Source organism: Rhinopithecus roxellana, chromosome 17 (assembly GCF_007565055.1).
Source record: "Rhinopithecus roxellana isolate Shanxi Qingling chromosome 17, ASM756505v1, whole genome shotgun sequence".
Taxonomy (NCBI): domain Eukaryota; kingdom Metazoa; phylum Chordata; class Mammalia; order Primates; family Cercopithecidae; genus Rhinopithecus; species Rhinopithecus roxellana.
The window spans coordinates 15112534-15125536 of NC_044565.1; positions in this window are offsets into that span (position 1 = coordinate 15112534).

The window sequence follows — 13003 nt, forward strand, 5'->3', positions numbered from 1 at the left end:
ACTGATCACTGAAGAGAAACGTGTAACTCCGTGTGATGCATTCATACATCGAAGTGCATTTTCCCAGAAGGCTTCTTTCCAGTTTTTCTCTGACGATATTTCCTTTTTCACCATAGCCCTCAATGAGCTCCGAAATACCACTGTGCACATCCAGGACAAACGTGTTAGCAAACTGTTCCAAGAAGGGAAGGGTGGAACTCTGTGTGATGAAGTCACACATCAGAAAGCAATCTCTCAGAAAGTTCTCTCGAGTTATTATCTGAGGATATTTACTTTTTCATAATGGGCCCCAATGGGCTCCAAAATGTTACTTTCTGGACTCCACGAAAAGACTGTTAGCAAACTACTTTCATGAACACTTTGTGTGTACTCTGTGAGATGAATCTGTTTATAACAACTAGGTTTCTCACAAAGCTTTTTTTTCACGTTTTGAACTGATGATATTTCATTGTTAGCATAGCTTCAGTGCGATGGAAAGCAGCCCTTTCAGGTTCCTCAGAGAAAGTGTTAATGGACTGTTTCAGGAAACATACTGTAACTCTGTGAGATGAATTCACCCATCACCAAGAAGTTTCTAAGATAGCTTCTTTCTAGTTTTCATCTGAGGATTTTTCCTTTGTCACTGTAAGCTTTCATTTCGCTAAGAAGATCCCATTGCAGATTTCAAGAAAACTGTGTTAGCAAACTGATCACTGCAGAGAAACGTGTAACTCTATGAGTTGCATTCACTCATGGCAATGCAGTTTCTCAGAAGGCTTCTTTCCAGTTTTGATCTGAGGATATTTCCTTTTTCACCATAGCCCTCCATGAGCTCCCAAATATCACTTTGCAGAATCCACGACAACAGTGTTAGCAAACTGTTCCACGAAGGGAAGGGTGGAACTATGTGTGATGAAGTCACACATCAGAAAGCAATCTCTCAGAAAACTTCTCTCTAGTTATTATGTGAGGAGATTTCCTTTTTCACCATGGGCCCCTATGGGCTCCCAAGTATCACTTGAAAGATTCCACGAAAAGAGTGATAGCAAACTGCTTCCTGAGGTTTAAGTTATAAGTCTGTGAGGTGAACTCACAGATCAGAAAGAAGTTTCTCAGAAAGCTTCTTTCACGTTTTGAACGGATGAAATTTCCTTTCTCAGCGTAGGCCTCAATGCGATGCAAAGAAGCCCTTCTCAGTTTCCTCAAAGACAGTGTTAATGGACTGCTCCACGAAACATAAGTGTAACTCTGTGAGATGAATTCACACATCACCAAGAAGTTTCTAAGAAAGCTTCTTTCTAGTTTTCATCTGAGGATAATTCCTTTGTCACCGTAAGCTTCATTGATCTAAGTGGTATCCCATCACAGATTTCCAGAAAATTTAGCAAACTGATCACTGAACAGAAACGTGTAACTCTGTGAGTTGCATTCACTCATGGCGATGCAGTTTCTCTGAAGGCTTCCTTCCAGTTTTGATCTGAGTTTATTTCCTTTTTCACCATAGCCCTCTATGAGCTCCCAAAGATACCTATGCAGAATCCACGACAACAGTGTTAGCAAACTGTTCCAAGAAGGGAAGGGTGGAACTCTGTGTGATGAAGTCACACATCAGAAAGCAATCTCTCAGAAAGCTTCTCTCTAGTTATTATGTGAGGATATTTCCTTTTTCACCATGGGCCCCTTGGGCTCCCACGTATCACTTTCCAGATTCCACAAAAGAGTTGTAGCAAACTGCTTCCTGAAGTCTAAGTTATATGTCTGTGAGATGAACTCACAGATGAGATAGAAGTTTCTCAGAAAACTTCTTTCACGTTTTGAACGGATGAAATTTCCTTTATCAGCGTAGGCCTCAAAGCTATCCAAGGAAGCCCTTCTCAGGTTCCTCAAAGACAGTGTTAATGGACTGCTCCACCAAACATAAGTGTAACTCCGTGCGATGAATTCACACATCACCAAGAAGTTTCCACGAAAGCTTCTTTCTAGTTTTCATCTGAGGATATTTCCTTTGTCACCGTAAGCTTCATTGCGCTAAGGGGTATCCTATCGCAGATTTCCAGAAAACTTACTTAGCAAACTGATCACTGAAGAGAAACGTGTAACTCTGTGAGTTGCATTCACTCATGGCAATGCAGTTCCTCAGAAGGCTTCTTTCCATTTTTGATCTGAGGATATTTCCTTTTTCACCGTTGCCCTCAATGAGCTCCCAAATACACCTTTGTAGAATAAACGACAACAGTGTTAGCATACTGTTCCAAGAAGGGAAGGGTGGAACTCTGTGTGATGAAGTCACACATCAGAAAGCAATCTCTCAGAAAGCTTCTCTCTAGTTATTATGTGAGGATATTTCCTTTTTCACCATGGGCCCCTTTGGGCTCCCACGTATCACTTTCCAGATTCCATGAAAAGAGTTGTAGCAAACTGCTTCCTGAAGTCTAAGTTATATGTGTGTGAGATGAACTCACAGATCAGAAAGAAGTTTCTCAGAAAGCTTCTTTCAGGTTTTGAACTGATGAAATTTCCTTTAAAAGTGTAGACCTCAATGCGATGAAAGGAAGCCCTTCTCAGGTTCCTCAAAGACAGGGCTAATGGACTGCTCCACGAAATATAAGTGTAACTTACTGAGATGAATGAACACATCACCAAGAAGTTTCTACGAAAGCTTCTTTCTAGTTTTCATCTGAGGATTTTTCTTGTGTCACCGTAAGCTTCATTACGCTAAGAGGTATCCCATTGCAGATTTCCAGAAAACTTTGTTAGCAAACTGATCACTGAAGAGAAAAGTGTATCTCTGTGAGTTGCGTTCACACATGGCAATGCAGTTTCTTTTTTTTTTTTTTTTTTTTTTTTTGAGACGGAGTCTCGCTCTGTCGCCCAGGCTGGAGTGCAGTGGCCGGAATCTCAGCTCACTGCAAGCTCCGTCTCCTGGGTTCATGCCATTCTCCTGCCTCAGCCTCCCGAGTAGCTGGGACTACAGGCGCCTGCCTCCTCGCTCAGCTGGTTTTTTGTATTTTTTAGTAGAGACGGGGTTTCAGCGTGTTAGCCAGGATGGTCTCGATCTCCTGACCTTGTGATCCGCCCGTCTCGGCCTCCCAAAGTGCTGGGATTACAGGCTTGAGCCACCGCGACCGGCCACAGTTTCTAAGAAGGCTTCCTTCCAGTTTTGATCTGAGGATATTTCCTTTTTCACCATAGCCCTCAATGAGATCCCACATATAACTTTGCAGAATCCACAACAGTGTTAGCAAACTGTTCCAAGAAGGGAAGGGTGGAACTCTGCGAGATGAAGACACACAAAAGCAATCTCTCAGAAAGTTTCTTTCTAGTTATTATGTGAGGATATTTCCTTTTTCACCATGGGCCCCTATGGGCTCCCAAATATCACTTTCCAGATTCCACGAAAAGAGTGTTAGCAATCTGCTTCCTAAAGTCAAAGTTACAAGCCTTTGAGATCAACTCACAGATCAGAAAGAAGTTTCTCAGATAGCTTCTTTCACGTTTTGAACGATTGAAATTTCCATTATCAGTGTAGGCCTCAATATGATCCAAGGAAGCCCTTCTCAGGTTCCTCAAAGACAGTGTTAATGGACTTCTCCACGAACCAGAAGTGTAACTCTGTGAGATCAATTCACACATCACCAAGAAGTTTCTAAGAAAGTTTCTTTCTAGTTTTCAACTTTGGATATTTCCTTTGTCACAGTAAGGTTCATTGCGCGATGAAGTATCTAATTGCAGATTTCCAGAAAACTGTGTTAACAAACTGATCACTGAAGAGAAACGTGTAACTCTGTGAGTTGCATTCACTCATGGCAATGCAGTTTGTCAGAAGTCTTCTTTCCAGTTTTGATCTGAGGATATTTCCTTTTTCACCATAGCCCTCAATGAGCTCCCAAATATATCTTTGCAGGATCCACGACAACAGTGTTAACAAACTGTTCCCAGAAGGGAAGGCTGGAACTCTGTGTGATGAAGTCACACATCAGAAAGCAATCTCTCAGAAAGCATCTCTCTAGTTATTATGTGAGGAAATTTCCTTTTTCACCATGAGCCCCTATGGGGTCAGAAATATCACTTTCCAGATTCCACGAAAAGAGTGTTAGCAAACTGCTTCCTGAAGTCTAAGTTATAAGTCTGTGAGATGAGTTCACAGAAAAGAAAGAAGTATCTCAGAAAGCTTCTTTCACGTTTTGAACGGATGAAATTTCCTTTCTCAGCGTAGGCCTCAAGGCCATCCAAATTATCCCTTCTCAGGTTCCTCAAAGACAGTGTTAATGGAATGTTCCGGGAAACATAAGTGTTACTCTGTGAGATGAATTCACACATCACCAAGAAGTTTCTAAGGAAGCTTCTTTCTAGTTTCCATCTGAGGATATTTCCTTTGTCATCGTAAGTTTCATTGCACTAAGAAGTATCCCATTGCAGGTGTCAAGAAAACTGTGTTATGAAACTGATCACTGAAGAGAAACGTGTATCTCTGTGAGTTGCTTTCATACATCGAAGTGCATTTTCCCAGAAGGCTTCTTTCCAGTTTTTATCTGAAGATATTTCTTTTTTCCTCATAGAACTCAATGAGCTCCCAAGTATGACTTTGCAGAATCCACGACAACAGTGTTAGCAAACTGTTCCAAAAAGGGAAGGGTGGAACTCTGTGTGATGAAGTCACACATCAGAAAGCAATCTCTCAGAAAGCTTCTCTCTAGTTATTCTCTGAGGATATTTCCTTTTTCACCATGGGCCCCAATTGGCTCCCAAATATCCCTTTGCAGATGCCAAGAAAAGAGTGTTAGCAAACTGCTTCGTGAAGACTAAATTGTAACCCTGTGAGACGAATTCAGAGGTCACAAAGATGTTTCTCAGAAAGCTTCCTTCACGTTTTGAAGCGATGATATTTCCTTTATCAGCGTAGGCCTGAATGCGATGGAAAGTAGCCCTTCTCAGGTTCCTCAAAGATAGTGTAAATGGAATCTTCCAGGAAACATAAGTGTAACTCTGTGAGAAGAATTCACACATCACCAAGGAGTTTCTAGTAAAGCTTTCTAGTTTCCATCTGAGCATATTTCCTTTGTCCCGGTAAGCTTCATTGTGCTAAGAAGTATCCCATTGCATATTTCAAGAAAACTGTTAGCAAACTGATTACTGAAGAGAAACGTGTAACTCTTTGAGTTGCTTTCATACATTGAAGTGCATTTTCGAAGAAGGGTTCCTTCCTGTTTGTATCTGAAGATATTTGCTTTTTCACTATAGCACTCAAAGAGCTCCCAAATATCACTTTGCAGAATCCATAACAGTGTTAGCAAACTCTTCCAGAAGGGAAGGGTGGAACTCTGTGTGATGACGTCCCACATCAGAAAGCAATCTCTCAGAAATCTTCTCTCTAGTTATTCTCTGAGGATATTTCCTTTTTCACAATGGGCTCCAAAGGGCTCCCAAATATCACATTGCAGATTCCACGAAAAGATTGTTAGCAAACTGCTTCATGAAGACGAAGTTGTAACTCTCTGAGGGGAATTCACAGATCACAAAGAAGTTTCTCAGAAAGCTTCTTTCACGTTTTGAATTTATGATATTTCCTTTCTCGGCGTAGACCTCAATGAGATGGAAAGTAGCCCTACCGAGGTTCCTCAAAGACAGTGTTAATGGACTGTTATACATCGAAGTGCATCTTCCCAGCAAGCTTCTTTCCAGTTTTTATCTGAAGATATTTCCTTATTCACCATAGCCTTCAATGAGCTCCCAAATATCACTTTGAAGAATAATTACAACAGTGTTAGCAAACTCTTCCAAGAAGGGAAGGGTGGTACTCTGTTTGATGAAGTCACACATCAGAAAGAAATCTCTCCGAAAGCTTCTCCTAGCTATTCTCTGGGGATATTTTCTTTTTCAAAATGGGCCCCAATGGGCTCCCAAATATCACTTTGCAGATTCCACGAGAAGAGTGTTAGCAAACTGCCTCCTGAGGAATAAGTTATAACTCTGTGAGATGAATTCACACATCACCAAGAAATTTCTGGGAAAACATCTTTCTACTTTTCATATGACGATAATTCCTTTGTCACCGTAAGCTTCATTGCGCTAAGAAGTATCCCATTGCAGATTTCAAGGAAACTGTGTTAGGAAACTGATCACTGATGAGAAACGTGTCACTATGTAAGTTGCATTCACACATCGCAAAGCAGTTTCTAAGAAGACTTCTTTCTAATTTCCATCTGAGGATGTTTCCTTTGTCACCATAAGCTTTATTGCGCTAAGAAGTATCCTATTGCAGATTTCAAGAAAACTGTGATAGCAAACTGATAACTGAAGAGAAACGTGTAACTCTGTGAGTTGCATTCATACACCAATGTGCATTTTCCCAGAAGGCTTCTTTCCAGTTTGTATCTGAAGATATTTCCTTTTCACCATAGCACTCATTGAGCTCCCAAATATCACTTTGCAGAATCCACGACAACAGTGTTAGCAAACTCTTCCAAGAAGGAAAGGTTGGAACTTTGTGTGATGAAGTCACACATCAGAAAGCAATCTCTCAGAAAGCTTCTCTCTAGTTATTCTCTGAGGATATTTCCTTTTCCACAATGGGCCCCAAAGAGCTCCCAAATATCACTTGGCACTTTCCACGAAAAGACTGTTAGCAAACTGCTTCCTGAGGACAAAGTTGCAACTCTGTGAGATGAATTCACAGATGACAAAGAAGTTTCTCAGAAAGCTTCTTTCACGTTTTGAACTGATGATATTTCCTTTATTAGCGTAGGCCTCAATGTGATGGAAAGTAGCCCTTCTCAGGTTCCTCAAAGACAGTGTTAATGGACTGTTCCAGGAAACATAAGTGAAACTCTGTGAGATGAATTCACGCATCACCAAGAAGTTTCTTAGAAAGCTTCTTTCTAGTTTCCATCTGAGGATATTTCCTATGTCACCGTAAGCCTCATTGTGCTAAGCAGTATCGCATTGCAGATTTCAAGAAAACTGTGTTAGCAAACTGATCAGTGAAGAGAAACGTGTAACTCTGTGAGTCGCATTCATACATCGAAGTGCATTTTCACAAAAGGGTTCTTTCCAGTTTTTATCTGAAGGTATTTCCTTTTTCACCATAGCCCTCAATGAGCTCCCAAATATCACTTTGCAGAATCCACGACAACAGTGTAGGCAAACTGTTCCAAGAAGGGAAGGGTTGAGCTCTGTGTGATGAAGTCACACATCAGAAAGCAATCTCTCAGAAGGCTTCTCTCTAGTTATTCTCTGAGGATATTTCCCTTTTCACCTTGGGACCCAATGGGCTCGCAAATATCACTTTGCAGATTCCACGAAAAGACTGTTAGCAAACTGCTTCCTGAGGAGTAAGTTGTAACTCTGTGAGATGAATTCACTGATTGCAAAGAAGTTTCTAAGAAAGCTTCTTTCACGGTTTGAACTGTTGATATTCCTTTATCAGCGTAGGCCTCAATGCGATGGAAAGTAGCCCTTCTCAGGTTCCTCAAAGACAGTGTTAATGGACTGTTCCAGGAAACAAAAGTGTCACTCTGTGAGATGAATTCACACATCACCAAGAAGTTTCTAAGAAAGCTTCTTTCTAGTTTCCATCTGAGGATTTTTCCTTTGACACCGTAAACTTCATGGCGCTAAGAAGTATCACATTGCAGATTTCCAGAAAACTGTGTTAGCAAACTGATCACTGAAGAGAAACCTGTAACTCTGTGAGTGCATTCATACATCGAAGTCCATTTTCACAGAAGGGCTTCTTTCCAGTTTTTATCTGAATTTATTTCCTTTTTCACCATGGCTTCAATGAGCTCCCAAATATCACTTTGCAGAATCCACGACAACGGTGTTCGCAAACTGTTCCAAGAAGGAAGGGTGTAACTCTATGTGATGAAGTCACACATCAGAAAGCAATCTCTCAGAAGCTTCTCTCTAGTTATTCTCTGAGGATATTTCCTTTTTCACAATGGGCCCCAATGAGCTCGCAAATATCACTTGCAGCTTCCACGAAAAGACTGTTAGCAAACTGCTTCCTGAGGACAAAGTTGCAACTCTGTGAGATGAATTCACAGATCACAAAGAAGTTTCTCAGAAAGCTTCTTTCACGTTTTGAACTGATGATATTTCCTTTATTAGCGTATTCCTCAATGTGATGGAAAGTAGCCCTTCTCAGGTTCCTCAAAGAAAGTGTTAATGGACTGTTCCAGGAAATATAAGTGAAACTCTGTGAGATGAATTCACGCATCACCAAGAAGTTTCTTAGAAGCTTCTTTCTAGTTTCCATCTGAGGATATTTCCTATGTCACCGTAAGCCTCATTGCGCTAAGCAGTATCGCATTGCAGATTTCAAGAAAACTGTGTAGCAAACTGATCACTGAAGAGAAACGTGTAACTCTGTGAGTCGCATTCATACATCGAAGTGCATTTTCACAAAAGGGTTCTTTCCAGTTTTTATCTGAAGGTATTTCCTTTTTCACCATAGCCCTCAATGAGCTCCCAAATATCACTTTGCAGAATCCACGACAACAGTGTTAGGCAAACTGTTCCAAGAAGGGAAGGGTTGAGCTCTGTGTGATGAAGTCACACATCAGAAAGCAATCTCTCAGAAGGCTTCTCTCTAGTTATTCTCTGAGGATATTTCCCTTTTCACCATGGGACCCAATGGGCTCGCAAATATCACTTTGCAGATTCCACGAAAAGACTGTTAGCAAACTGCTTCCTGAGGAGTAAGTTGTAACTCTGTGAGATGAATTCACTGATTGCAAAGAAGTTTCTAAGAAAGCTTCTTTCACGGTTTGAACTGTTGATATTTCCTTTATCAGCGTAGGCCTCAATGTGATGGAAAGTAGCCCTTCTCAGGTTCCTCAAAGACAGTGTTAATGGACTGTTCCAGGAAACAAAAGTGTCACTCTGTGAGATGAATTCACACATCACCAAGAAGTTTCTAAGAAAGCTTCTTTCTAGTTTCCATCTGAGGATTTTTCCTTTGTCACCGTAAACTTCATGGCGCTAAGAAGTATCACATTGCAGATTTCCAGAAAACTGTGTTAGCAAACTGATCACTGAAGAGAAACCTGTAACTCTGTGAGTTGCCTTCATACATCGAAGTCCATTTTCACAGAAGGCTTCTTTCCAGTTTTTATCTGAATTTATTTCCTTTTTCACCATGGCTTCAATGAGCTCCCAAATATCACTTTGCAGAATCCACGACAACGGTGTTCGCACACTGTTCCAAGAAGGAAAGGGTGTAACTCTATGTGATGAAGTCACACATCTGAAAGCAATCTCTCAGAAATCTTTTCTCTAGTTATGATCTGAGGATATTTCCTTTTTCACATTGGCCCACAATGGGCTCGCAAATATCACTTTGCAGATTCCACGAACAGACTGTTAGCAAACTGCTTCATGAGGACTAAGTTGTAATTCTGTGAGGTGAATTCACAGAGCACAAAGAAGTTTCTCAGAAAGCTTCTTTCACTTTTTGAACTGATGATATTTCCCTTCACAGCGTAGGCCTCAATGCGATGGACAGTAGTCCTTCTCATTATCCTCAAAGACAGTGTTAATGGACTGTTCCAGGAATTATAAGTGTAACTCTGTGAGATGAATTCACACATCACCAAGAAGTTTCTAATACAGCTTTTTTCCAGTTTCCTTCTGAGTATATTTCCTTTGTCACCGTAAGCTTCATTGCCCTAAGAAGTATCCCACTGCAGATTTCAAGAAAACTATGTTAGCAAACTGATCACTGAAGGGAATCGTGTAACTCTGTGAGTTGCATTCCTACATCAGAGTGCATTTTCCCAGAAGGCTTCTTTCCAGTTTTTATCTGAAGATATTTCCTTTTTCACCATAGCCCTCAATGACCTCCCAAATATCACTTTGCAGAATCCATGACAACAGTCTTAGCAAACTGTTCCAAGAAGGGAAGGGTGGAACTCTGTGTGATGAAGTCACACATCAGAAAGCAATCTCTCAGAAAGCTTCTCCTTAGTTATTATCTGAGGATATTTTCTTTTTCACTATGGGCCCCAATGGGCTCCCAAATGTCACTTTGCAGATTCCACGAAAAACTGTCAGCAAACTGCTTCAAGAGGACTAAGTTGCAAGTCTGTGAGATGAATTCACAGATTACAAAGCAGTTTCTCAGAAAGCTTCTTTCACGTTTTCAACTGATATATTTCCTTTATCAGCATAGGCCTCAATGCGATGGAAAGTAGCAACTCTCATGTTCCTCAAAGAGAGTGTTAATGGACTGTTCCAGGAATCATAAGTGCAAATCTGTGAGATGAATTCAGACATCACCAAGAAGTTTCTACGAAAGCTTCTTTCTAGTTTTCATCTGAGAATATTTCCTTTCTCACCGAAAGCTTCATTGCGCTAAAAAGTATCCCATTGCAGATTTCAAGAAAACTGTGTTAGAAAACTGATCACTGAAGAGAACCGTGTAACTCTGTGAGTTGCATTCATACATCGAAGTGCATTTTCCCAGAAGGCTTCTTTCCAATTTTTTTCTGAAGATATTTTCTTTTCCACAATAGCCCTCAATGAGCTCCTAAATATCACTTTGCAGAGTCCACGACAACAGTGTTAGCAAACTGTTCCAAGAAGGGAAGGGTGGAACCCTGTGTGATGAAGTCACACGTCAGAAAGCAGTCTCTCAGAAAGCATCTCTCTTATTATTCTCTGAGGATATTTCCTTTTACACAATGGGCCCCATTGGGCTCCCAAATATCACTTTGCAGATTACACGAAAAGACTCTTAGCAAACTGCTTCTTGAGGACTAAGTTGTGACTCTGTGAGATGAATTCACAGATCACAAAGAAGTTTCTCAGAAAGCTTCTTTCACGTTTTGAACTGATCATATTTCCTCTATCAGCGTAGGCCTTAATGCGATGGAAAGTAGCCCTTCTCAGGTTCCTCAAAGACAGTGTTAATGGACTGATCGAGGAAACATAAGTGTAAATCAGTGGGATGAATTCACACATCACCAAGAAGTTTCTAAGAAAGCTTCTTTCTAGTTTCCATCTGAGGATATTTCCTTTGTCACCGTAAGCTTCATTGCGCTAAGAAGCATCCCATTGCAGATATGAAGAAAACTGTGTTATCCAACTGATCAGTGAAGAGAAACGTGTAACTCTTTGAGTTGCATTCATACATCGAACTGCATTTTCCCAGAAGGCTTCTTTCCAGTTTATATGAAGATATGTCCTTTTTCACCATAGCCTTCAGTGAGCTCCCAAATATCGCTTTGAAGGAACCACGACAACAGTGTTAGCAAACTGTTCCAAGAAGGGAAGGGTGGAACTCTGTGTGATGAAGTCGCACCTCAGAAAGCAATCTCTGAGGATATTTCCTTTTTCACAATGTTCCCCAATGGGCTCCCAAATATCACTTTCGAATTCCACGAAAAGAGTGTTAGCAAACTGCTTCATGAGGCCTAAGGTGTAACTCTGTTAGATGAATTCACAGATCACAAAGCAGTTTCTCATAAAGCTTCTTTCACGTTTTGGACTGATGATATTTCCTTTATCAGCATAGGCCACAATGCGATGGAAAATATCCCTTATCATGTTCCTCAAAGAGAGTGTTAATGGACTGTTCCAGGAAACATAAGTGTAACTCTGTGAGATGATTTCACACATCACCAAAAAGTTTTTAAGAAAGCTTCCTTCTAGTTTTCATCTGAGGATATTTCGTTTGTGACCTTAAGCTTCATTGCGCTAAGAAGTATCCCAATGCAGATTTCAAGAAAACTGTGTTAGCAAACTGATCACTAAAGAAAAACGTGTAACTCTGTGAGTTGCATTCATACATCGAAGTGCATTTTCCCAGAAGGCTTCTTTCCAGTTTTTATCTGAAGATATTTCCCTTTTCACCATAGCCCTCAATGAGCTCCCAAATATCACTTTGCAGAATCCACGACAACAGTGTTAGCAAACTCTTCCAAGAAGGGTATGGTGGAACTCTGTGTGATGAAGTCACACATCAGAAAGCAGTCTCTCAGAAAGCTTCTCTCTAGTTATTCTCTGTGGATATTTATTTTTTCACAATGGGCCCCAATGTGCTGCCAAATATCACTTTGCAGATTCCACGAAAAGACTGTTAGCAAACTGCTTCATGAAGATTAAGCTCTAACTCTGTGAGATGAATTCTCAGATCACAAAATGTCTCTCAGAAAGTTTCTTTGACCTTTTGAACTGATTTATTTCCTTTATCAATATAGGCCTCAATGCGATGGAAAGTAGCAATTCTCAAGTTCCTCAAAGACAGTGTTAATGGACTGTTACAGGAATCATAAGTGCAAATCGGTGAGATGAATTCAGACATCACCAAGAAGTTTCTAAGAAAGGTTCTTTCTAGTTTTCATCTGAGTATATTTCCTTTGTCACCGAAAGCTTAATTGCGCTAAAAAGTATCCCATTGCAGATTTCAAGAAAACTGTGTTAGCAAACTGATCACTGAACAGAAACGTGTAACTCTGTGAGTTGCATTTATACATCGAAGTGCATTTTCCCAGAACGCTTCTTTCCAGTTTTTATCTGAAGATATTTCCTTTTCACCATAGCCCTGAAAGAGCTCCCAAATAACACATTGCAGAATCCAGGACAACAGTATTAGCAAACTGTTCCAAGAAGGGAAGGGTGGAACTCTGTGTAATGAAGTCACACATCAGAAAGCAATCTCTCAGAAAGCTTCTCTCTAGTTATTATGTGAGGATATTTCCTTTTTCAACATGGGCCCCTATGGGCTTACAAATATCAATTTCCAGATTCCACGAAAAGAGTGTTAGCAAACTGCTCCCCGAAGTCTAAGTTATAAGTCTGTGAGATGAACTCACAGATCAGAGAGAAGTTTCTCAGAAAGCTTCTTTCACGTTTTGAACGGATGAAGTTTTCTTTACCAGCGTAGGCCTCAAAGCGATCCAAGGAAGCCCTTCTCAGGTTCCTCAAAGACAGTGTTAATGGACTGCTCCACGAAACATAAGTGTAACTCTGTGAGATTAATTCACACATCACCAAGAAGTTTCTAAGAAAGCTTATTTCTAGT